Source organism: Bos taurus, chromosome 11 (assembly GCF_002263795.3).
Source record: "Bos taurus isolate L1 Dominette 01449 registration number 42190680 breed Hereford chromosome 11, ARS-UCD2.0, whole genome shotgun sequence".
Lineage (NCBI taxonomy): Eukaryota > Metazoa > Chordata > Mammalia > Artiodactyla > Bovidae > Bos > Bos taurus.
Genome location: NC_037338.1, coordinates 87,263,523 through 87,286,872, shown reverse-complemented (window position 1 = coordinate 87,286,872; position 23,350 = coordinate 87,263,523). Strand labels below are relative to the sequence as shown.

Below are 23,350 nucleotides of genomic sequence, written 5' to 3'. Positions count from 1 at the left end.
GCACATCTTGAAAATACTAGATGATAAAAAGGAGAGAGGAAAAAATGACATCTTGTCGTACTTGCTCAGGTAACCATTGTATATTCATGTCCGGAAAAAGCCCTCTTCTGCTACCATCAGCCCTGGCAACGAGTTGCTTAATTAAAAAGAGTATGAAAGAGGGGATCATAAAAATGATGAAAATAAACTACAGGCATTACTGTTGTTTAGTCACTAAGTCATGTCTGACTTTTTTACGACCCCATGGACTGTAACCTGCCAGGCTTCTCTGTCCATGGGATTTTCCCAGGCAAGCATACTGGAGTGGGTTGCCATTTCCTCATCCAGGGGATCTTCCCTACTCAGGGATCAAACCTGCGTCTCTTGCATTGGCAGGTGGAGTATTTACCACCGAGCCACCAAGGAAGCCCTTGATACAGGCATACCTCGAGCATTTTGTTTTAATGTAAAATACTTCATTTTAACATGGAGCCTGTGTTCATTCTCTCATCTTCTGATTTAAGCCCCAGGTCTTTCTTGGATTATGGGTCCACTGGATGATGTCTGAATTATCTTTTTTGTAGCACCCTTTTATATATTTTCTGCGATTCTTGGTTTCTATCAAGTGAAGTAGGAGCTGAGTGCCCAATATGTGCAAATTTTTATACATTTCTAAATTTATTCAGCTCTTTTGTCCATGCCTAATTTAACAGCGATCTTCCTCAGATATTCGACTCATTTCATAAAAACGGTTCCTTTCTAACGCTTATTGCAACACTTGATGTACAGTTTAATTAAGTCAGGTAATTGCAGAAGTACAACTGGGATAAGCAGGCTTGAGGACAAACACAACCGTGTCTTGGTGAGCTCAGAGTACAGCCTGCCCCGAGATTCAGCAGGCCGTGGGCCTCACAGAGGGGACTGGACACTTCACACAATCTAGGGACAGCTCAGGGGAACAAAGGTAAGGAAGCTCTGGGGTTTTTTTCCTAATCTTTTTCCTGTCTATGCTCATTTTTATATATGGAGCATTTTGTGTGCTTTTCCCTCTTAACTACTGGGAGAGGTCTCATAATGTTATCAACTCCAGGCTACAGTTTTTAACTTAAACATGCATCAGCTAACATCTTGCTTGTGATGAAAGACTGAGAGCTTTCCCTCTAAGATCAGGAACAAGAAAAGGATGTCTGACATCCACTTCTGTTTGACCTTGTATTGGAGGTTTCAGCCACAGCAGTTAGGCAAGAAAAAGAAAAGACAGCCAGACTGGAAAGGAAGAAGTAAAACCATTTTCAGGTGAGATGATTTTTGTATAAGGACGCCACTAAAAAACTCTCAGAGCTTATTCATGAGTTCAGCAAAGCTGTGGGATGTAAGACCAATATAGAAAAATGAATTGCATCTCTATACACTTGCAGTGAACAATCTGAAGGTTAAATTAAGAAAATCATGTCTTTTACAGTAGCATCAGGAATAGAATGCTTAGGAATAAATGTCACCAAAGAAATACAAGACTTAAACTCTGGAAATGAGTAAATATTTTGAAGCAAATTAAAGGCATAATTAAGTGGAAAGACATCCCATGTTTATGGATTGGAAGGCTTAATATCATTAAGACAGCCCTGCTTCCAAATTTAATCTGCAAATTCAACACAACCCCCAATGAAAATTCCAGCTGGACTCTGCAGAAATTGACAAGCTGATTCTAAAATTCATATGGAAACCTAAGAGACTCAGAATAGCCAAAACAGTCTTAAAAAGAAGAACTAAGTAGAACGGCTTACACTCATTCCTGATTTCAAAACTTATTACAAAGCAAGAGTAATCAAGACAGTGTGGTCCCGACACAAGGATAGACATATAGATCAAGGGAATAAAATCGAAAGTCCAGAAATAAATCCTCACATTTACAGTCAGTTGATGTTCAAAGACAGCAGATAATTCAATAGGGAAAGAATAGTCTTTTCAACCAATGGTGCTGATACATCTGGATAGCTACATGTAGAAGAGTGAATTGGACCTCAACCTCATTCCACTTATAACTTAAATTATTAACCTATATATAAACTCAAAACGGATCAAAGACCTAAACATAGGAGCTAAAACTATAAAACTCCAGAAGAAAAATAGATCTAAATCTTCTTTACCTTGAATTAGGCAATTATTTCTTAACTCTGATACCAAAAGCATAAACTTAAAATTGAAAACTTTGGTTCTTCAAAAGACACCGTTAAGAAAGTAAAAAGGAACTCACAAAATGAAGCAAAATATTTGCACATCGTACGTTTTCTAGAATTTTATCTGGAATATGTAAAGAACTCTTACAACTCAGTAATAAAAGACAGACCAATTAAAAAACGGGTAAAGACTTTAAATAGACATTTCTCCAAAGACTATATAGAAAGTTAGAAAGTTAAGTCGCTCAGTTGTGTCCGACTCTTTGCGACCCCATGGACTGTAGCCCACCAGGCTCCTCCGTCCATGGGATTCTCCAGGCAAGAATACTGGACTGGGTTGCTATTTCCTTCTCCAGGGGATCTTCCCGACCCCGGGATTGAACCCAGGTCTCCTGCATTAGAGGCAGACGCTTTAACCTCTGAGCCACCAGGGAAGTCCAAAGACTATATGCAGGGGGCCAATAAGGGAAGTCCAGGAGCCAGCAGGGAAGTCCAAAGACTATATGCAGGGGGCCAATAAGCACGTGGGTTTTCCCAGGGGGCACTAGTGGTAAATAACCCACCTGTCAATGCAGACTTAAGAGACACCAGTTCCATCCCTCGATGGGGCAGATCCCCTGGAGAAGGGAATGGCAACCCACTCCAGTATTCTTGTATGGAGAATCTCATGGACAGAGGAGCCTGCAGGCTACAGTCCATAGGGTTGTAAAGAATCAGACACGACAGAAGTGACCTAGCACAGCACAATAAGCATGTGAAAAGATGCTCAACATCATTAGTCATCAGGGAGATGCAAATCGAAACCACAATGAGATACCACTTTTCACCACCGAGAGTTCTAGAATTAAAAAGTCTGATCAATACAAGTGTTGGCAAGGATTTGGAGAAATTGGTCCCCTATGCACTGCTGGTAGAGATGAAAATAGTGCAGCTGCTTTGGAAAATAGTCGGGTGGTTCCTCACATGGCTCAACAGAGAGTTTCTATAAGATGTAGCGATTCTGCTCCCAGGTATATACCCCAAAGAAATGAAAACGATGTACACACAAAAGCTTGTACATAAACATGGAAAAAACTCATGTCCATCAGCTGATGAGTGGATAAACAAAAGTGATGTGTCTATACACTGGAATATTATTTGGCAAGAAAAAGGAGTGAAATGGTGGCTCAGTGGTAAAGAATCAGCCTGCAATGCGGGAGGTGCAGGTTTGATTCCTAGGGTGGAAAGATCCCCTGGAGAAAGGAATGGCAACCCACTCTAGTATTCTTGCCTGGGAAATCTTATGGACAGAGGAGCCTGGCTACCATCCATGGGGTTGCAGAAAAGTCAGATGTGACTTAGCAACTGAACAACAATAACTCCTGACGCCCCAACACAGAGCTTGAAAACAATCTGCTGAGTGAATACAGTGAGTCACAAAAAGACCACATATTGTGTGATCCCATTTATGTGAAATGTCCTGAATGGCAAATCTGTGGAGGCTGAAAATAGATTCATGGTTGCCTAGGATTGGGGTTGGGAGGTTGGGACAAATGGGGAGTGACTGCTAATAAGTACAGGATTTCTTAAAATGTTGGTTGTGGTGATGGTTGCACAACTCTCTGCAACTCTTGAGTTATATGCTTGAAATTAGTGAGTTGTGTGATATGTAGATTATATCTCAACTAGCTGTTATTTTAAAAACGAAACACCAAGAGCACTGCTGTCTATCCATCCCTCCCCCGCCGCCCCCACTGCCGTAGTCTCCCTCTTTGCCCATCTCAGATTTCTAGCAGAGGGAGGTCTTCTGCATCCTGTTCCTTTGGAGGTGTTTGGGGCCCTCCTCTTTCTCCCCTGCCATCCCTCTAGGCCCCTTCTTAGAAAGTAGAAAATGCCTCATTCCCCACCCACATGTCACTGAAACTTTTCCGTTCTAATCTTGAATCTCGTTTTCTCATAATGGGCTGTCTGGATCTAAGTTAATTATCCTGGAAGCGGTTGACTTCATCTGCCATCAGCTGGTTCCACTGGCACAGGTCATGCGTGCTGGGGCAAGACCCAGTCTTGTCTCATCCTCTGTAGCCCTCTGGGGACATCTGGAATCTGGTCTCAATGCCAAGGGGCCAGGAGAGCCTGCAGCATCCAGCACAGGCCTCCAGGGGAAAGAGAGGTGGGGTTGTTTTTAATGTCAAGAATTGTTGTTCAGTCACTCAGTCATGTCCAACTCTTTGTGACACCATGGACTGCAGAACGCCAGGCCTCTATCCATCGCCAACTCCTGGAGCTTGCTCAAACTCATGTCTGTTGAATCAGTGATGCCACCCAACCATCTCATCCTCTGTCGTCCCCTTCTCCTCCTGCTTTCAATCTTTCCCAGCATCAGGGTCTTTTCTAATGAGTCAGCTCTTCACATCAGGTAGAACCCACCCTTAAAGAGCTTACTCCTTAGAAGAATCTTGTAGTCTTTCTGCCCAACTATTAGTAGTAGTAATAGTAAGCTCTTTAAAGGCATCCTTGACATTAAAAAATTCTGAGCAGGTTAGACATGTAATGCTTTATGATTTCAATTGATCATTGAAAACGGAGACTTTCCATGAAAATTGTGCTTGGTTGGTTCTGTGGAGACAAAGTGGTTGGAGGGCTGCCTGACCTCCTTCAGATGCAGACAGAGGTAATGCCCACTACCCTGAGCTGGTCATCAGTCTGTGAAGCTTGCCATTGATATGCTGGGAGACTTGACCTTAGAGAGATCACTGGCCTTTTTGCACCTCAGTTTCCTCATCTGTCTAGTGGGAAGTATGTCTGCCCTATTGGCCTTGAAATTTGGTTTGACAAGCAGTGAGGGCCTGTGTAGGCATGTTGGGGCCTTGGACCATGGGGTCAAGGTGACATCCAGGGAGAGGCAGGTCCCCCGCACCCCCTGGCGCCTGCCACTCTCCCCGTGAGGCTGCAGCCTCCTCAGTTTCTCCCCCTGGGCTGGCTGGGAGCCTGGGGGTATCACAAAGGTGCTTCATGTGGGTCCTGGAGAGGTGAGGTGGGGGCTGGGGTCAAGAGAAGGAAAAGTCAGTTTTTAGAGCCCGAAGAGGGGGCAGTAGCTCCCAGATTTAAGGGTTCTGTGAACTGGTTTAAAAAAAAAATTATATTTTTTAAAGTTAGGGCCAAGATAGGGTTTCTACCTTCCAATTTCATCACATAAGGACATAAAGCATTCTCATCTACTGTTATTAGTCTTTTATAAGAGAAGGGGTATTTTATTTTATTTTTTATTTCCTTCCTTAGTTTTACTGAAGGATTGTTGATTTATAACATTGTGTTAGTTTCAGGTATACAGCAAAGTGAGTCAGCTATATGTATGCATATACATGATACGTATATTTCAGATTCTTCTCCCTTTTGGATTATTATAAGACATTGAATATAGTTTCCTGTGCTACCCAGTAGGACCTCGGTGGTTAGTGGTGTGAATACAGTAGCATGTGTCTGCTAATCCCAAGCTTCTGATTGATCCCTCCCCGCTCATTCTGCCCCCTTTGGTAACCCTCAGTCTGTTTTCTTTGTCTGTGAGTCTGTCTCTGTTTTGTAAATAATTCCATGTGTCTTATTTTTTTGGATTTCACATACAAGCGGCATCATAGAGCACATGTCTTCTTTGTCTGACTCACAGGCTGTCTTCGTCTTCACCCCCCGGGCCCAGCACCCTCTCCGCCGTATTCGGCCCTCAGCCCCGCATGCCAGCTCCCTCTTTTCTTCATTCCGTGAATGTTTTCTGGGGGCCTCCTCCCTGCCAGTCAGCTCAGAGGCCTCTTGGGAGCCCCAGGTGACCGCATTCTTCCCTTCACGTAAGAGGCCGCCTCCCACCACTGCTCTCTTAAACAGAACCTCTCGTCTCTTCTCAGAAATTCTGGGCTGAAACTAGGGCCCGAGTGCCCAAATCAAGGCCAAGGTCAGAGTCAGCCATGTCACACAACCACTTGCCAGGGGTCCTGTGGGCTCCCTTGCACTCCCTGGACAGAGGCGTGAACCGGGCTTCCGGGCTCATTGCTTGGCTGGCGGGAGTCAAGGCCAGGTCTTTTGATTTCAAAGCCCTCATTCTTTCCATCATGTCACACTGTCAAGGCAGGGACCAGGGGTCCAACTACTTGACTCCTTTTTGCTCCTTTCTGGGTTCTTCTGGAGACCCCGGGGTGGCAGATTCACATGGGGGCTTGTTGTACAAAGGGCCTGAGATTTTTCAAGGGCGCCTGACCCTAAATGCCCAACCCCATGGGATGGTCTAGTGAGCAAACTTTGTGACGCAGCCTTTGTTTCACAAACTGTGGTTACCTCCTCATGGGTCCTTCGATGGACCGGTCCACTGAGCCTCCTGCAGGTGCTAAGTCTGCGGAGACGGAGATGAGGAGAGGGGGGCCTTGTGCCCTGGGAGCTCACAGACTAGCAGGAGGTCAGGGGATAAAGCGGGCCCATGCATCCAGCCTTTGGAAGGTCCACTGGGAACCACGGGTGGGACCTTCCTGGGGTGGTTGGCGGCAGCAAAGATTTTAAAAACTTTTTTGGCTATTCTGGGTCTTCCTTGCTCTAGTTGCAGAGAGCAGGGGCTAACTCTTCGTTGCAGAGCACGGGCTTCTCATCGCGGCGGTTTCCCTTGTTGTGGAGCTCAGGCTCTAGGCGCGTGGGCTTCAGTGGTTGGGCAGGCTAAGCAGTTGTGGTTTTCCAGCTCTAGAGCCCTGGCTCAGGAGTCATGGCTCATGGTCTAGTTGCTCTGCAGCAGTTAGGATCGTCTTGGACCAGGGATCGAACCTGTGTTCCCTGCATTGGCAGGCAGATTCTTATCCACTGCTACTGGGGAAGTCTGAGAGAGGGCTTTTTTGAATTGGGTTTTGAAGGGTGCCTAAGAGTTTGCCAGGACAGCCGTACAATTAACGGATTGCTAAAAAGTGAGGATCAACCGTGGTGTTCAGTCCTGGAGACTGTCTGTGTTAGTGTGTGCGGCGACGCCCTGGAAACAGCTGGGAAAGTCAGTAACTGTTTGAATTCCTTTATTTACTTACTGCCCAGGGCTCAAGGAGAGTGAGAAGGTAGTTTTACAAACACTTTGGAAGAATAAACTCCACGAGGGCATACACATTTTTTTCCAGGTAGATAAAGAGAGACCTTATTAATAATGTTTCTGTTGGCTCCATGTGACCTTGCTCTGAGGTCTCAGAAATCGGTCCTTTTTTTCTGTTATTTGGAGACGGGGCCCCTGGCCAAGGCGATGGGCTGTGTTTTGCAGACTGTGTTCTTGTCTGTGGAACATCAGTCACGTAACACTCATTTACCTCAGGACTTATACAGAGTGGGGTGGTATTGATGTGTGAGCCATTTGGCAAAATATCCTTGCTCATAATTGGCAAGAGGACCGGGCTGAAGACGTTCTGTCTGAAGGCCGACTCCACAGTCCAGATGAGGTCCTGGACTCCCCCCGACACATTGGGGGAGAGATGATGGTACAGAGAGAAAGAAGGTGGGAGTGACAGACAGACATGGACAGACCTGCAGAGAGAAGGAGGAGAGGAGACCGAGAGAGGAGGGAGGGGAGAGACGGAGAGAGACACGGACACCGAATGAGAGCTGGAAAGAGATGTGCAGAGTAGGAGAGAGACACGGGGGGAGGGAGACTGAGAAAGACAGAAGGAAGTGGGGACAGACGGGGAGAGAGACGCAGAGACACGATGGCAGAGATGGAGAGGCAGGGAGAGAGACATGCACAGAGGGAGACACGCAGAGACAGGGTGGGGAGAGAGGCAGTAGGTACCCTACCCCAGACCCTGGGGTACGTCCCGTGAACGAGGATGTACTCAGTGCACCAGCTCTGCCCACGTGGCCACCAGCTTTCCTGGTGACTCAGACAGTAAAGCGTCTGTCTGTAGTGCAGGAGATCCAGGTTCCATCCCTGTGTCGGGAAGATCCCCTGGAGAAGGAAATGGCAACTCACTCCAGTACCCTTGCCTGGAAAATCCCATGGACGGAGGAGCCTGGTAGGCTATGGTGCATGGGGTCGCAAAGAGTTGGACATGACTGAGCGACTTCACTTTCTTTATCTATCAATTGACACCCAGCAAGGTTAGGTAACCTGCTTAAGGACACACAGCTCCCAAGTCCAGGGTGGAGACTGTCCTCTAGCCCAGGGGTCTAGGAGGTGGCTTTGAATTAGGCCTCGAAGGACAGGTTGGGGGGAGAAGCTCAGGGTGGGACAGGTAATCCAGACACTGCAGGGGTGGAGGCATCTGGTCTATGCTGGACCCCCAGGTGTGGGCCTCACACACACTGTCCCCTTTGCCTGTAGCCACTCAGAAAGGCTCAGTAACTGGATGGGATGGGAATCCAGTCTGTCTGGCCGCACAGCAAGCCCATGACCCGTGGCCACACCACCCTGGGGCTTGAGGGGAGAAAGAGCACCCGAGTTATCTCCCCAGTGTTGGCAGCTCTAAGCAAGCGGCCAGTGTATTGAGAAGCTCTCACCTTTATTCCCTGATGCCTCCTGTGGGGTCCAAGGCCCGGCAGCCTCCCCCAGACCTCAGCTCCCCCGCTCCCCCAGGTCCGGCTCCTCCCCTGGGCTCCCATGAGTGTCTCAAGCTCCACCACGTTTGGGGGCTCACACTTTCACTGGTTACCCAACCCTCAATCCTAGCTGTAAATCCTCCTCGTCTTTAAAGCTGCTTAAACAGTGACGCTGGGACTTCCGTGGTGGTCCAGTGGCTAAGACTTCATGCTCCCAAAGCAGGGAGCTGAGGTTTAATTCCTGGTCAGGGAACTAGATCCCAAATGCCACAACTAAGACCAGATTGCAGCCAAAATAAAAAACAAACCAAAACAGTGATGCGCTCCACCTGTAGGATGGGTTCTTCCTGCTCCTACTATGAGCTCATATCATCCGTTCAGGCAAATATGTCCTTTTATAAAGGTTCCGGGGCCGAGTGGGGTGGGGGAGGACTGCTGGGCGCCCACAGGAGCTGGGAGGTGGCCAGGGGAGCAGGTGACAGCCACGTGGTGAAGTTCACGCACCCTGGCCCAGCCCCGGTCGTGTGTACCCCGTCTCTAGTTTCCTTCTTTCCTGGACAAGCGTTTTCCTTAATAATTCTCAGTGCCTCCTATCTTACTCCTTCATCTACGGCATGAGCTGAGTGATACCAGCTCTAGTCTCACACCTGTGGTGCTGATGTGGGCAGAGGCTGCAGCAGGTGCTGATAAACGACCCAAGACGGATACGGGAGGGAGCCGGCCCTAGTGGGCTGGGACACGGCGTCCACAGAATTCTGCCCCGGTCAGTTTCACATCATCGCCAGTGATGCGATTCCCCCAAGGAATGCATTAGGGAGGGCAGAAATGCCCTCTCTTGCATCGTTATTAGAGTCCTGTAAATTAAGCGTAGAACCAGAATGTTCTCTTAAACATCACGACCGACCCTCCCCACGAGGTGTTTGCAGAACACTTGTTATTTACTCCTGTTGTTTTCCACACTTGCAGTTTAGAGAAGAAAATCAAGAAATCGTGTTTCTGTTCCCCATACAGTCCCATCCCCAACAGCAATAACGAGAGAACCGTCTTCCTGTTATGAAATAGCTGCAACCTCTTTAGGCAGGAAGAATGTTTTGTTACCAGGGAAGAGAAAGCATAAGCAGCAGAGGGAGTGGGTGGGTGGGGAGCAGCCGCACCTCCCCAGGTGGACGCCCCCGCCAGGCCTGCTAACCTGCGGACACTAGCTGTGACCTTGAGCTATACCACCTGCCATTCATGTTCCTCTCAGCCCGATTCCTTCCACGTTTCCCAGAAGCCTTTGTTCTGGTCCACAATGAATTGCCGGGAGAAGGAAGATCGTCTCTAGCTAAACATGGTCCTGCTTGCGATGACTCTGATCCCACTTTATAATGGACAGGTATGTAATGTCAGGTTGTCAGGATAGCTGCATCTAGCCTTACTCTTTTAATAGAAAATCCGAGGAGAGAAACGAGAATAAATCAGTAGTGGAACCATCTGAAGAGCCTCCTCTGACTTCAGAAATTCATGGCGGTCACAACAGTAGCCGTCTGGTGGGCAGAGGTGCAGGCTGGCCCACTCCCCTTCCTCCAGATGGAGTTGAGCCTGGTAGGTGATCTGGCCGCCCCTGGCCGGGTGCTTTTGCATCCGAAGGCCTGCCTTTTACCTGGTTTCTCCCTTATCTGTTTTCCTTTGTAGTCCCTGCAGGAGAGAGATTTGAAGACCAGCAGTTAAGAAGCTGAGTTGAGGCGACTTTGTGTCCCAGCCATCCCCAATCCTGCCCCGTCCTCCTGGCTGAGCTCAGAGAGTCGGCACGGAGAGTCCCTCTCCCACCCTCTGCCCTGAGCCCCGGCGAATGGGGCCCATCTCTCTGCAGAAGGAGCCTCCCGGTTAGAGACCTGGGCCTCAGAGGCTGGGAAGCCACATCTCTGAACTGTGAACATGCCGGCCTTCCAGGCCCGCCGGGTGGTGTGTGACCTCACCCTCCAAACCCAGACCATCCACAGCACCCAGTTCCTTTCTGCCCGGGACCCTGGCTTTAGTGACATTGTGGCCCTAATGTCAGGCCAGCTCCTCTCCACCCTGAGCGAGGTGCCCCCTGGCCGAGTCCAGCAATCCCAGCAGTGGTGGGTGATTCTGTTTCCATATTTAGGGTTGCAGTAATACACATGGAAAACCCTTTCCAGCAGAAGTTTGGTTCCTCTTTCTTCCCCGTCTTGAAAGACCCTGCCTTTGCTCTCCGCCTCCTTGCACATCATCACCCTCGGTTTAGCACGAGGACTGAACCTTCACTCACTTGTTCTTCGTCATTCATTCTTCAGCTGACATTCCCCTGGGTCTCATTTCAAGGGTGTTGGTCACTAGCAAAGGCTCCCAGTCTCTCGAGGGCGGTCAGACCCCAGGAGCACCCTGATGGAGGCTAAAGGGGGAGGCCTGACTCCCTCAAGGTTCGGGGTGTCTGGGAGGCGTTCCTGGAAGGGGCTGTGAGGGGAGCGCTCACTAGGGGCAGGGAGAGGGTGTGGGTCCAGGCACGTGAAGCCTTGTTCAAGAAGCTGAGACGTTCCGTGGATATCCCCCCACCACCACCTCCAGGAAGGGTGGGCTGAGCTTTTGGAGCCTATCTGACGGCCTTTTATGAAAAACTGAAAAGTGGAAAGCAAAGACAATAAAACCAGACCTCATCAAACTTCGCTTGGGAGAACGAATCCCCTGTGATGGGAAACCAGCCATCTTCTGAGCATGGGACTGAGCCCTGCACATGGCCCAGGGTGGTTTTCTGGGGGTCTCACCCCTCTCTCTCTCTCCACTTCCCTCTGGTCCTCCTCCTCCTCTCTCTTCCTTTCATCACACTTTTCGTCACTTAGTCAGCAGCCGTCTCTCAGAAGCTTACTCAGGCATGTGCCATGCATCTGTGAGTAGCTGGGACCCTGTGGGAGTGAGATGGCCAGACACGAGCCCTGCTCTCACGGAGCTCATCACCTGGCCTGTTGGCTGGGGGCCTCTGTGCCTATAAATATTAGATCAGGATGGGTGTGACTATCCTGGAAACCCTGGTGTATATGGCCAACCCTGGGGCATTAGATGGTCATAGTCTCCCAGGTGATGGGGGATTGGTCAGGAGTGGGTGGAGGATGAAAGAAAGAACAAGTTGGTTTCATTTTCTTGCCATCATCTAGTGAGGAATGTGTGCAAAAGAACTCATATCTTGCTTTCTCTGAAATTTGATTCAGTTATCTTTCATTGTTATTATTCAGTGGCTAAGTCGCGTCCGACGCTTTGCGACTCCCTGGACCGTAGCACGCCAGGCTTGCCTGTCCTTCACCACCTCCTGGTGTTTGCTCAGATATATGTCCATTGAGTTGGTGATGCCATCCAACCATCTCATCCTCTGTCACTCCCTTTTCTGCCTGCCCTCAATCTTTTCCCGGCATCGGGGTCTTTTGCAGTGAGTCAGCTTTTTGCATCAGGTGGCCAAAGTATTGGAGCTTCAGCTTCAACATCAGTTATCTTAATTGCTTTCAAATGATTGGAAGGGAGAACTCCCAGCAAAGGATCTTGGCCAAGTCCAGCTCTCTCCTCATTGTTGTTGTTAAGCCAGTCCCATTTGGGACTTGAGATGGTCAATTTGTCAGTTACTTTGTTCCCTAAGCTGTCTGTGTAATGCTTATTAACATTCTGCTCACAGCCTTTCTTAGGTTGTAGATGTTGCTCTGTTATATCCGAAGGTTGGGCTCTCTTATGGAGAAGGCGATGGCACCCCACTCCAGTACTCTTCCTTGGAGAATCCCATGGACGGAGAAGCCTGGTGGGCTGCAGTAGTCCATGGTGTCGTGAAGAGTCAGACAGGACTGAGTGACTTCACTTTCACTTTTCACTTTCATGCACTGGAGAAGGAAATGGCAACCCACTCCAGTGTTCTTGCCTGGAGAATCCCAGGGATGGCGGAGCCTGGTGGGCTGCCGTCTATGGGGTCGCACAGAGTCGGACACGACTGAAGCGACTTAGCAGCAGCAGCAGCAGGGCTGTCTTATGGTGACTGTGTCTTTCGATAATCACATTAATAACATTTCCATGGCTCTTGAAAGCTTGCTGAGTGCTTTCATATACATCAGCTAATTTGATTCACACAATATCCCCAGAAACTGGGGTTCTCGCCTCTCTTTCACAAGGAGGAAACCGAGACTCAGAGAGGTGAAGTGATGCATCTGAGGTCATATAGCCGATACACGGCTGAGCAGAACCTCCGTGCTTGTTCGATTTGACTGTGCTGTCCTTGAGTTTGGGTTTCTCAATCCAGCCAGTCTTTATTGAGCGCTTGCTGTAGACAGTATCAAAGGGGAGAGTGGGGCTCAGGCACCAGAAGGCAATAGCAGGCAGAGCTGCTAGGCAGACTGGTGGCTTTGGGGGGGAGGGTGGCAGCCTCGGGCTAGGGGAAGAGCCCCAGACAGGTGCGTGGGCGGCGCCTGGGCCGTCAGGTGGGGACAGCACCTGTGGGAGGCTAGTATAGCAGCAAGCAGAGCCTTGAATACCTCTGGGTCCTGCTCCCCTGAGAGATTCAGGCTGGTGTTCTTGGGGGTTTATTTCTATGGAGAGACATCCGGGGAGAGTGGTGAGAATGGGGCAGGACCGTTTTTGCTCATCCCTTGTTTAGATGAGCCTTCATTCCTTCGGGAAAGAAAGGTGATCCTGGGGATGGAAGGAGGCCCGGGCCTTCACAATGTGCTATTGTGGGCTGCAGCCAGTTGGCAGCCAGACGGGGGAACGTAGCAGTCCCTGTGCTTATCTGCAGACAAGGGATCCCATTTCTGCCGCTGCAGAGAGAGGGAGGCAGGCCTCAAGGCTGTGCAAAGTGCCCGCTTGTTTCGGGGGGCACCTGCATGTCACCTGCCCCGGCCCCCACGCTGAAGGGGGTAGGGAGCGCTGCCTACCCTTGTCCTCTGTCAGCTAGAAGTGCTCCTTTAAGGCGCTGCTTTGAATGGTGGCTTTTGGCAGAGCCCTGGCCTGTATTCCTTCCTTTGTGGCTCAGCTGGTAAAGAATCCGCCTGTAATGCGGGAGACCTGGGTTCAATCCCTGGGTTGGGGAAGATCCCCTGGAGAAGGGAAAGGCTAACCACTCCAGTATTCTGCCCTGGAGAATTCCATGGACTGTTATAGTCCATGGGGTTGCAAAGAGTCGGACATGACTGAAGCGACTTTTACTTTACTTTCACACTGGCCTATATTAGAAAGGATGAGGTCGGGTGATTCCTGAGTAGAGAGGGATCTTAGGGGACTGTGTGGCTGGGACTCTCCAGCCTAGAGAGGGTAAGTGATTTTCCCAAAGACACACAGCCTTGCGGAACCATTCTCTCTAGTTCATGCTGAGTTTTTTGGGTTTTTTTTTTTGAAGTGGGCTTGAAGATAAGTGGGATTCTCTCTCTCTCTTTTTTTTTTTAAGACAAATGCAGTAAAGAACAGTGTAGCTGTTCTTCTGAGGTCAGCGTGACACCGTGGCCAGGAGGAAGAGCATTTCTGATTCAGAGGGCTTGACCGTGTAAAGGGAGCAGTGTGCCCACCAGCGTGGGTGGGTGGAGGTCCCCCCACTGCCATCACCTCCGTTCTGTACCTCCCAGACTTGGCCGTGTCCATGTGCGCTCTCTCCCGTAAACTTTTCCTGTAGCATTTTGGTTCTATGAGAGATGCTGAGGTGTCTCTGTGTTTCTGGAAGAGGTGACCCGCTCCCCTCAGAACCACCAGGGGAGCTGGCTGGGTAAGTGAGACTCCTGGGACCTCCCAGACCTGCCGATTAGAATCCCCAGGGCGAGGCCTGGAACCTGCATTTTAAACCAGCTCCCAAGGTCAGCTAAGGTGTGAGCGCCCCTGGCCTGGAGCCAGGATGGAGGTTCAGATCTCGAGCCTGCCCTGTGGCTGTGCCCTTGGGTCAGCTGTTTCCCGTCTCTGAGCCTTGGGATTTAGTGTGTAAGGCGGAGACACCATGCCTGCCTTTGAGGTCAGGATCGCCTAAGGTGTAGAAAGTGTTCAGTGCCTGGGGCGTGGCGGCCTTCAATGGGCCTGCTCACTGGTGATCAGGGCAGGGTGATTTGGGGTGCAGAGGGGTGCAGGCGCTGGGTGGTGGGATGTGCCCGCTGGGAAGGCATCTGGCCATGAGCAGCCTCCTGGAGGAGGTGGCCTTTGGGACTGGGGAAGCGACTGCATTTAGGGCCTCGAAGCTGCAGCTTACGGAAGAGCCTATAGGGACTCCTGGAGATGGTGCCCTCTGGCCCTCTGTTGGGTACCTGGGCTCCCAGAACTTGGGGTTCTTGGGGGGCACTCAGAGCTGGCTTCTTGCTTGGGGAGGTGGTGTCGGGAGTGCACCCACACGCTTGCCCTTCCCTCGGAGCTCCTGATTCCCGAGTGTTGTCCATTATATCCTCTGCCCTCCAGAGCAGCCGCAGACTGGGAGGGGCTAACGGAGGGCCTGGTGGCATGCGGAGGAGCCCCCAGGACCACCTGAACATGACAGCTGTTGAGAGGACACTCTCCCTACTGGTTTCCACGGCACTTCCCTTCCCTTCCCCTGACTGCCTCCTTGCCCAAGTGTCCCTCCCCCTCCTTTCATGCCTTTCCCCCTTTCCTGGGGGGACCAAGCCCCCTCCTCTGTGCCTGCAGCCCTCCCACGGCAGGGGCAGCACCTGCTTATAGGAGATGAGGGTCCTGCCCGCCCACCCCCCGCCACCACCCTGTATTCCCACTGTGTATCCTTTAGTAGCTAGGACCTTGAATTCAGGAAGGCCCTTTCCTGAACTGCACGCTCCTGCATCTAGGTGAGGTCACCTAGGTATCACCAGGCACATGCATCCTGGCCCCTCTGACACCAGCTTGAAAATGACTCACTCCAGGGAGCTGGGTGGGAGGGATTTGTGTCCCCCTCCCCTACACACACACACACACACACACACACACACACACGTGTCCCCCTCCCCTACACACACACACACACACACACACACACACACACACACACACACACACACGTGTCCCCCTCCCCTACACACACACACACACACACACACACACACACACACACACACACACACACACGCTCCGCCAAGAAACTGAGGTCTTCGGAACTAGAACTCAGGTCCTCTGATCCTGCTTTTGCTCCTCCCTGGTGATGCTCTTGGACAGTAAGTGAAGTGAAAGCCGCTCAGTCGTGTCCGACTCTTTTTGACCCCAGGGACTATACAGTCCATGGAATTCTCCAGGCCAGAATACTGGAGTGGGTAGCTGTTCCCTTCTGCTGGGCATCTTCCCAACTCAGGAATCAAATCCAGGTCTCCTGCATTGCAAGCGGATTCTTTACCAGCTGAGTGCGTGGCCTCACCATATATCTGCCCCAGGCCCTCAAGTTTCGCCCAGGCTCTGAGAAGACAGGGCATGAGGGGAGCCCCGAGAAGCCGATCTGGACCTAACCCGGGTCTTCTGCTTTCATCTTCCCGAGGCCGCACCTCTCCTGCTGGAGGCAAGTCCCCACCACCCGTGTCCTGTGGGCCCGCTCTGAGTGCCCACCAGACCGGAATGTGGACCCCGGGGTGCTTTGTGCACCAGAAGTGCTCCTTGCTGGGCTCCTGTAAATAGCAAAATCTCAAAACTCACCTACAGCTCTGGTTTTCCCAGAGCACATGTGTCTGGCCACCCCCAGCTGACGGCACTTGGCCCACCCGATCTGAAGCCTCCTTCCTCCACGGCCTGTCCATAGCCTTGGCCTCCCACCTCAGTGGCTCCAGCCTTACCTCTGTGGCTGCTGGTCCCTGCCCTGCCTGCCTCTAGGGTCCCGCAGCCCTGCACTCCCCTGGACTGTATACTGTCCTGGTTTCTACTCCTCGGCATGGACACTCTGCCTGTGCATCTCTGAGCCTCCAGCAGTGGGTGCAGGGAGCCCTTGGCCCTTGGCACCAGTGATTTGACCTTAGGTCAAGGAGGTTAGTCTGAATTTTTGTCCAAGTACCAGAAAAGCTCTTGTCCCCTTGCACGGCCCCCTGACTAGAGCCCCCATGGATCCTTGGAATTGCAGTGAGCCTCGTGCTGGGGGTGGATCTGCCCTGGACACCTGCACTGCCCGGGGTCCTCGAGAGTCACATGGTTCTTAGTGCCTGTCCTGGGACTTCATGAGTGCATGTGTGCGCATGTGTGTTAGTGTGTGCGTGCCCACAGGTGTGCACCCATGGTCGCTGGACTGGAGGCCCCGAGTGCAGGGCAGCTCCCTCTCCTCTTTGTCCCCCAGACTGGCATTTAATCCCGTGGTCAGTGGAGCTTTGGTGATTGCTGGGGACCTGTCTCGGGATCCTTTCGATGCCTCACGATGCTGCAGGTGCTCAGTCCTCGAGCTCCATGTGTCATGTCCGCGTTGCTCCCTGGCACACCTCCCATGGTCTACACAGTATTTCCTCTGGGTCACCGCCACCTTCCCCCACTGCCCCCAGGGACAGCACGGGGCACCGGGGCTCCAGGTCCCAGGTGTGTGTTTGGGTTTGAATGATGTGTGTTCACTGAGCTTCCCTGCTGCCCGCACGAGCAGCTCCAAATGACATTTCAGGAATTGAATTAAGACATTTCAGTACTTGCAGAATCCAGGAATAGATAATTTGATTATATCTGTTGGAAGTCATTGCCACAACTGGCTCCGTTTTCTTCGCCAACATCCCTCCCTCATGGGGAGAGACAGCAGAGGAATGCCGCAAGCCCTGGATTGTCCCCAGAGTGCATCTTCCAAGCCGGTGGCTGCCGGTGGCCTTTTCTTGGGGTTGGGGAGAAGCCCTAGGCTGCCTCCAGGCAGGACCTGGGCCTGCCCTGCATGCCCCTGGTGCCCGACTGCCCAGCCTGCCCTGAGTGGCAGAGCTGACCCAGCACCCAGACCGGCTGAAGGTGCCGCTCCAGGGCGGTGGCCAAGGCAGGGGTCTGTTCCTCCCGCGTGAGGGGCCGGGGAGCGGGGGCAACCCCGTGCCTGAAGCTGCAGCAGGACCCTCCAGGCCTGACCTCTGGGCTCCATCTCGCCTCTTCCAGGTTGTTTCTTTGGGGCTCCCGTGTCCCGTGGCCCCAGCAGCCCCTGTGGCCGACTGCTGCTTCCTCTGCCTCCTAGGAAATTGTCTCTGGGGTTTCCCAGCCTCGTGGTATCAGCGAACCTGTCGAGGTCGCAGGCGCCCTTCTTGGCTCTGCAAGGACATCTGCCTTCCTGCCCTCTGGCTGGGGGTCCAGGGGCTGGTGGAGTGTAGACACGTGCCCTGGGCGCCTGTTTGGGTTCTTCGTGGAGCTGAGCTGAGCCCTGACCCGGCCCCCATCCAGGGCGTGAGCCCAGAGGTGTCCGCTGAGACGCGGGGAACCCCTCCCAGCAGTGAGACAGGGGGCAGATGTAGACCCCGGTGTCCAGGAAAAAGTGAGTTTTCCTAATGAACTTAAGAAGAGAGGTTCTGAGCCAGGAAGGACAGCTCAATGCCGGCTCCTGCCCTCCTTCCCCTCTGCTCTTCTGGGGCCCTTCTCTCCGTGTTCTCAGCCTGAGGACGTAGCTGGACCCTCTTGCTTGGGTGGTTTTAGGCATAGGGTCATGCTCCATGGGATCCAGGCCCAGGGCTTGTTGTTTAGTCACTCAGTCATGTCCAGTTCTTTGTGACCCCATGGTCTGTAGCCTGCCAGACTCCTCTGTCCATGGGATTCTCCAGGCAAGAATACTGGAGTGGGTTGCCATGCCCATCTCCAGGGGATGTTCCTGACCCAGGGATCGAACCCAGGTCTTCTACCTTGGCAGGCAGATTCTTTACCATCTGAGCCACCAGGGGCTTCCCAGGGCTGGGAACCTGCTTTTGTCTTCCATGTGGGGCCTGGGCCCTGTGCCGGACACAGACCTGCGGGAGTGTAGCCAAGCTCCAAGAAGTGAGAAGGGGGCTGGCACAGGGCAGGAGGCAGGATGATAACACAGGTCTTGTTTGTGGTCGCTTTAATGAGCAGGGGCCATGGACCTCCTGGTTGCCTCTGGTTCAGTTCCTTCTGATGAAGAGCAGGTTCAACCACTGCGGAACCCTCTCCTGCCCCAGGGGCTCTCTGGCCAGCGAGAGGTGTCCTCACAGTGGTCCTGAAACGGCTCCTGTGACAAGCAGTGCCGTGGGAGGGACCCAAGGAGGAGGTGGCAGTTGAGCCAGTCGACGTTGTCACCTGTTTGATTCTCTCTTTTGTTGTTTCTGTATGTTATTTATGTATTTATTTCTGCCTGTGCCATGTGGCATGTGGGATCTTAGCTCCCTGACCGGGATCGAACCTATGCCCCCTGCATTGGGAACACGGAGTCTTAACCCCTGGGCCCTCCAGGAAAGTCCCTTGATTCCTCCTTAATCAAATAGTATATGCTGTTTGGATCCACCAGAGAAAGCTGCATGAGAGCTCAAAGGAAGCATGACTTCAACTAGACCGGAATTAATTATGCTTTAAGAGGTTCAACTTGGGATTTTGAAAAAAGCGAAAGGCGCTGGCCTCGCTGGGCCACTCCCAGTGTGTCCTTGAAACCTTTCCACTCCTTGAAATGTACTTCTAAACATTCTGGAAAAACCAACTTTCTCCTTCCACCGACAGCCCTTATCTCGACGTGCAGGCACATACCTACCTGGTCCACTTATCTTGAGAGCCGACCGGGCTGGGCCCCCGGGGCTGCTGGGGACTCAGGTATTGTGTTTGGCAGCCTGCCCAGGGCGGCTCAAGCTTGTCCTTGGAGGGGGCCCCAGTGGAGGGAGCAGAATGAACGTAGGAGCCCTTTTCTTCTTTCTCTCCCGAGTCCCCCTCTCCCCTTGATAGTCCCTGCTTCCCCATCCCAACGCCTCTGCTTAGTTCGCGTCCAGCCTGGTTCCCAGCATCCCAGTGGCGCTGGGGCGTGGGGTGGAGGACAGAGCCGCAGCACCTGTGAGTGTCCATCGTGTCCGCGGCTGCATGCACGGAACCTGGTGTGTGTGTGTGGTGTGTGTGTGTGCATGTGTGCTCACAGGGGACTTTGGGGTTAGGATTTTTTGGCTGTTCTGTGTTTGTCCCCAGCTGTGGAAGTTCAAGGCCCCTGTGTGCAGAACCAGACTGTCTCTCTGAGGATCGGTTCGTGGGCTGCGGGCAGGAAGAGGAGGTACCGGCCTCCGGGTGGCTTGGATCGCCTCGGAGCTGAGTGGGGTCCCTCGCGTAGGCAGCCCTGTGGCGCCAGGCCGGGTTTGGCCCTGGTCCCAATTAGGAAGCTGCAGTGGGTGGCAGGCTGTGACTGGGTTCACTGCACTTGGACAGTTCTCTGCTCCTTAACAGGCTGCTGCCCATCCTTATTTCATCTGCCCTACGAGCCTGCAGATGCAGAAATGTACCTCGAGGGCCTGCGCTCTCTTACCTAAAAAGCCCGAGAGCCCCGTGACTTAACTGTCGGTGTCTGGTGAACAGACCCCAGTCTCGTTTCACCAGCTGGCTCTGCTCACCCCTTGGCTCCGTCTCTGTTTCTGATCGTTCTTCAACTGGGGCTGAAGATCTAATGTGCCGTGTTTCCGGGGCGCGAGCCGCGTGGCTCTGCGGGTTGTGTGGTTCAGGTGAGGGTGGAGGGGCGCTTCTTCGGGGTGCAGTTTGGTTCTGCCTAAGTGTGTTGAGCGCCCGTTTCCTGCCCTCAATCAATTATTAAGCCCCTACTGTGTTCCAGATGCTGCGCTCCATGCGCGGGGGGAACACACGATGGGTGAGGCTTGATGCCCGAGAGCCCAGGTGGGTTGGGAGGTGAGCAGGGAGGCATATATGTGACACGGTGTCGTGGGCACTGCCACTGGGGCAGCAGGAGCCCACACTCCCTGGCCCGTAAGCTGAAGCTGGTCCTGGGGGAGATGGTCAGCCCCCCATGGCTTCTGGAAGCCCCCGGACCCTCTCCCTGCCCCTGGTGTTTCAGTGCCTCTCCGAGTTAGCAGATCGGCACTGCAGGGCCCCGCACTCCAGCCTCATTGTCCCCACGCTGGCCTTGCCCTGCAGGTGGGACAGTCTTGAACAGCTGTGACACTGGGAGCTGAGAGCTCCAGCCAAGGCCAGGCCACTGAGGCTGGAGAGCAGCCTGCGGGCTGGGAGAGGTGGGTGGGCCGACTGGAATGGGAGGCAGGCAGGAAACTGAGGCCTGGAGCAGCGGGCTTTGTCCTGGGAGGAACAGGTCCAGCCCCACCACCCCCCAGCACATTCAAGACACTGCCGCTTCTCCGTGAATAAGACATGAGATGGGCAGAGGCCTCGATGTAGCATTGTTATCATCTGAGTCGATAATAGAAAAATTAAAATTTAAAGTGATCTAAAGTGACAAGTGACAGAAATGTTCCTAGAAACCGGAGATTGGGTGGCGGAGCAGGTCCCAGGACAGATGGTAGCAGACACAAAAGCCCCTGAGTGGGTGGGTTTTAATGTTTCAGAGTCCTTAGTCGGGGACAAAAGGCCCCTTGATTCCAGGGCTGGGGTGGTTTGGAGATTCCTAGGCTGGGTCCCAGGCCTAGGCCGAGTCACACGCCATGGCTTGGTTTCTGGGAGCAGGCTCCGTGGCCCTGGGGTGGCTCCTTCCTGCTGGGGTCCAGAGCTGACCCCTTGGACCTGAGGCCGCCTTCTCACTGAGAGCCCCCCTCACCCCTGCACCAGCCTCGGGGAGCAGACGCTCCTCCACCCAGCCCTCGGCAGCTGCAGGCCCGTGGGAAGCTGAGGGCCCTGGCCTGCCCCAGCAGCGCCCCCGCCCTGAAGGTTTAGATGTTCCATTCCTAACCAGAGGGCCCTGGGGATTCTTAATCCAGGCCCCCCACCCTGCTTCCCCTGGGTCCTGCAGGCGAAGCCTGACTCCCAGGGCCGTGCATCGGAGCAGGCATGGGTGTATCTCGTTCAAAGATGAACCCTTGATAAGGGTCTGGGTGAGGCAAGACTGGGGGCTGGAGGGGGCGTGTTGGGTGGAAAGGAGAGAGCGCTTTGGCCTGTAGGTCTGCACCGGCCTCTTGGAAGGGCCTGGGAGCCGAGCTGGGACAGAGAGGAGGCAGGCAGGACTTTCTGATGCATTTTAGTCTGTGTTTTCCCCCAGGGGCCTCTAGGAAAATCCGGCTGGATGAGTCCTCGCGTCCCCGCTCCCCTGACTGGCTGTCCCTGAGCTCAGGGTGACCTAGCTGGGTTCGCTACCCGCCCCCCACCATGTCCCTATAGTCCTGTGCCTCCCCTTCCTTCCTTCTGGGTGTCCTAGATCTTCCCCTGAGCCGCTGGACCACGACCTCTGGGTCACTGGGGCAGAACGCCAGCGCCCAGGGGACAGGACCACATAACACACTTATTTTAATTGGAAGAGTTATGTAACCACCTAAGTTGGCAGAATACAGGGCAGAAAAAAAAAAGTCACTGATGGTGGCCTCCCTGCACGGGCCTCTCTCCTCTGTGTTCCCTTCTCCCCTTGTTTGTTCTCATTTCAGGGTCAATGCCTGCCTTCCAGGGTTGCCTGTTGCCCTTCACTTGGCAGTTCTTGGTGGTCTTTACAGAGTGCCCTGGGGGGCTGTTTCTCTACACTGTTTATGGTGCACAGGATGCAGAGATGGGGCCCTGTCCTGCCCTCTAGGGGCTGATCCTCCAGATGGGAGGCCTGGTTTGGAGCCAGCCAGTACCCCATGCCTGCCTGGCCAGAGCTGGGTGCAGGCGAGGCCTGGCTCCCAGGGTCGTGCAGGCGGACAGACACAGGTACATCGAGTTTAAAGATAAACACGTGACAAGGGTCCAAGTGAGGCAGGAGGGAGTCTGGAGAAGAGCTCTTGGGTGCAAAGGGGGAGAGTGCATTTGACTGTAGGTTCTACAGTGGCCTCTTGGAAGGGCTTGGGAGCTAAGGTGAGACAGAGAGGAGGCGGACAGAACCCCACCCCCCCCACCCCCGTCTCCATGTCACCAGCAGCAGCGTTGAGATGGTGTCCTAACCCTGCCATCCTCCCTGGTGAGGACCAGTCTGCAATCACCTCATCTGTTTGCCTGTGATTGGTCAATGGTCTGTCTCTTCTGCTCTGGGGAGGATACCCAAGGGATGGGACTTCATTGGCCTACTGGCCACACGGAAGAAATGCCTTGAAGTACTGCCTGGACGGATGGGATGGGGAGGGGTGGTAGGCTGACATCTGTGTAACGGAAGAATCCAGAAGGGTGGTCTTTGCAGGGGGACCTGAGCCCAGAGTGGGTCTGGGGGTCTCTTCCCTAGTCAGCTGTCTTTTGAGAAGAAAAATGGGACAATTGTACAAAAACAAGGCAGTGTGGGGAGGGGAGAGAATTCCTACCTATACTCCCAGTGCAGAGGCAACACTTTGGTGTACATGCTACCCTGGGATGCCCCGGACAGATCCAAAATCCTATAGACATGACTTCATATGTGGGATAATTCCTCAACTACTGTTAGAAAACGTGTATGTGTGTGTGTGTGTGTGTGTGTTTCATTAGCGATGTTTTGTTCTCTATACAGTTCACCTAGCAGCACTGTATTGACAAGGAACCTGTCCTTCCTGGACACCCTGCTGCTCATCCTGGGGCTGGGGTGGTGGTGGGGGTGGGTTGAGGGCTTTTCTCAGGCCTCGAGCTGTGTGTCACAGCAGTCTGGGTGAAGCACAATGGCAGAAAGAATGGACATGGCCCCCACCCCTATCTCATATCACTTAAGAGACTCAAGACAAAGCGGTCAGACA

At 52.8% G+C, this 23,350-nt stretch overlaps 1 protein-coding gene across 5 annotated transcripts in view; it reads left to right on the top strand.

Moving 5' to 3' along the window:
• HPCAL1 (hippocalcin like 1) overlaps positions 1-23,350 on the top strand; it is a 117,327-nt gene that overhangs the window by 43,772 nt on the left and 50,205 nt on the right. Inside the window, exon 1 of one of the 5 annotated variants that reach the window (XM_005212969.4) lies at positions 19,314-19,574. The gene's annotated coding sequence lies outside the window, so the exon portion shown is untranslated. 5 annotated transcript variants of the gene reach the window in all.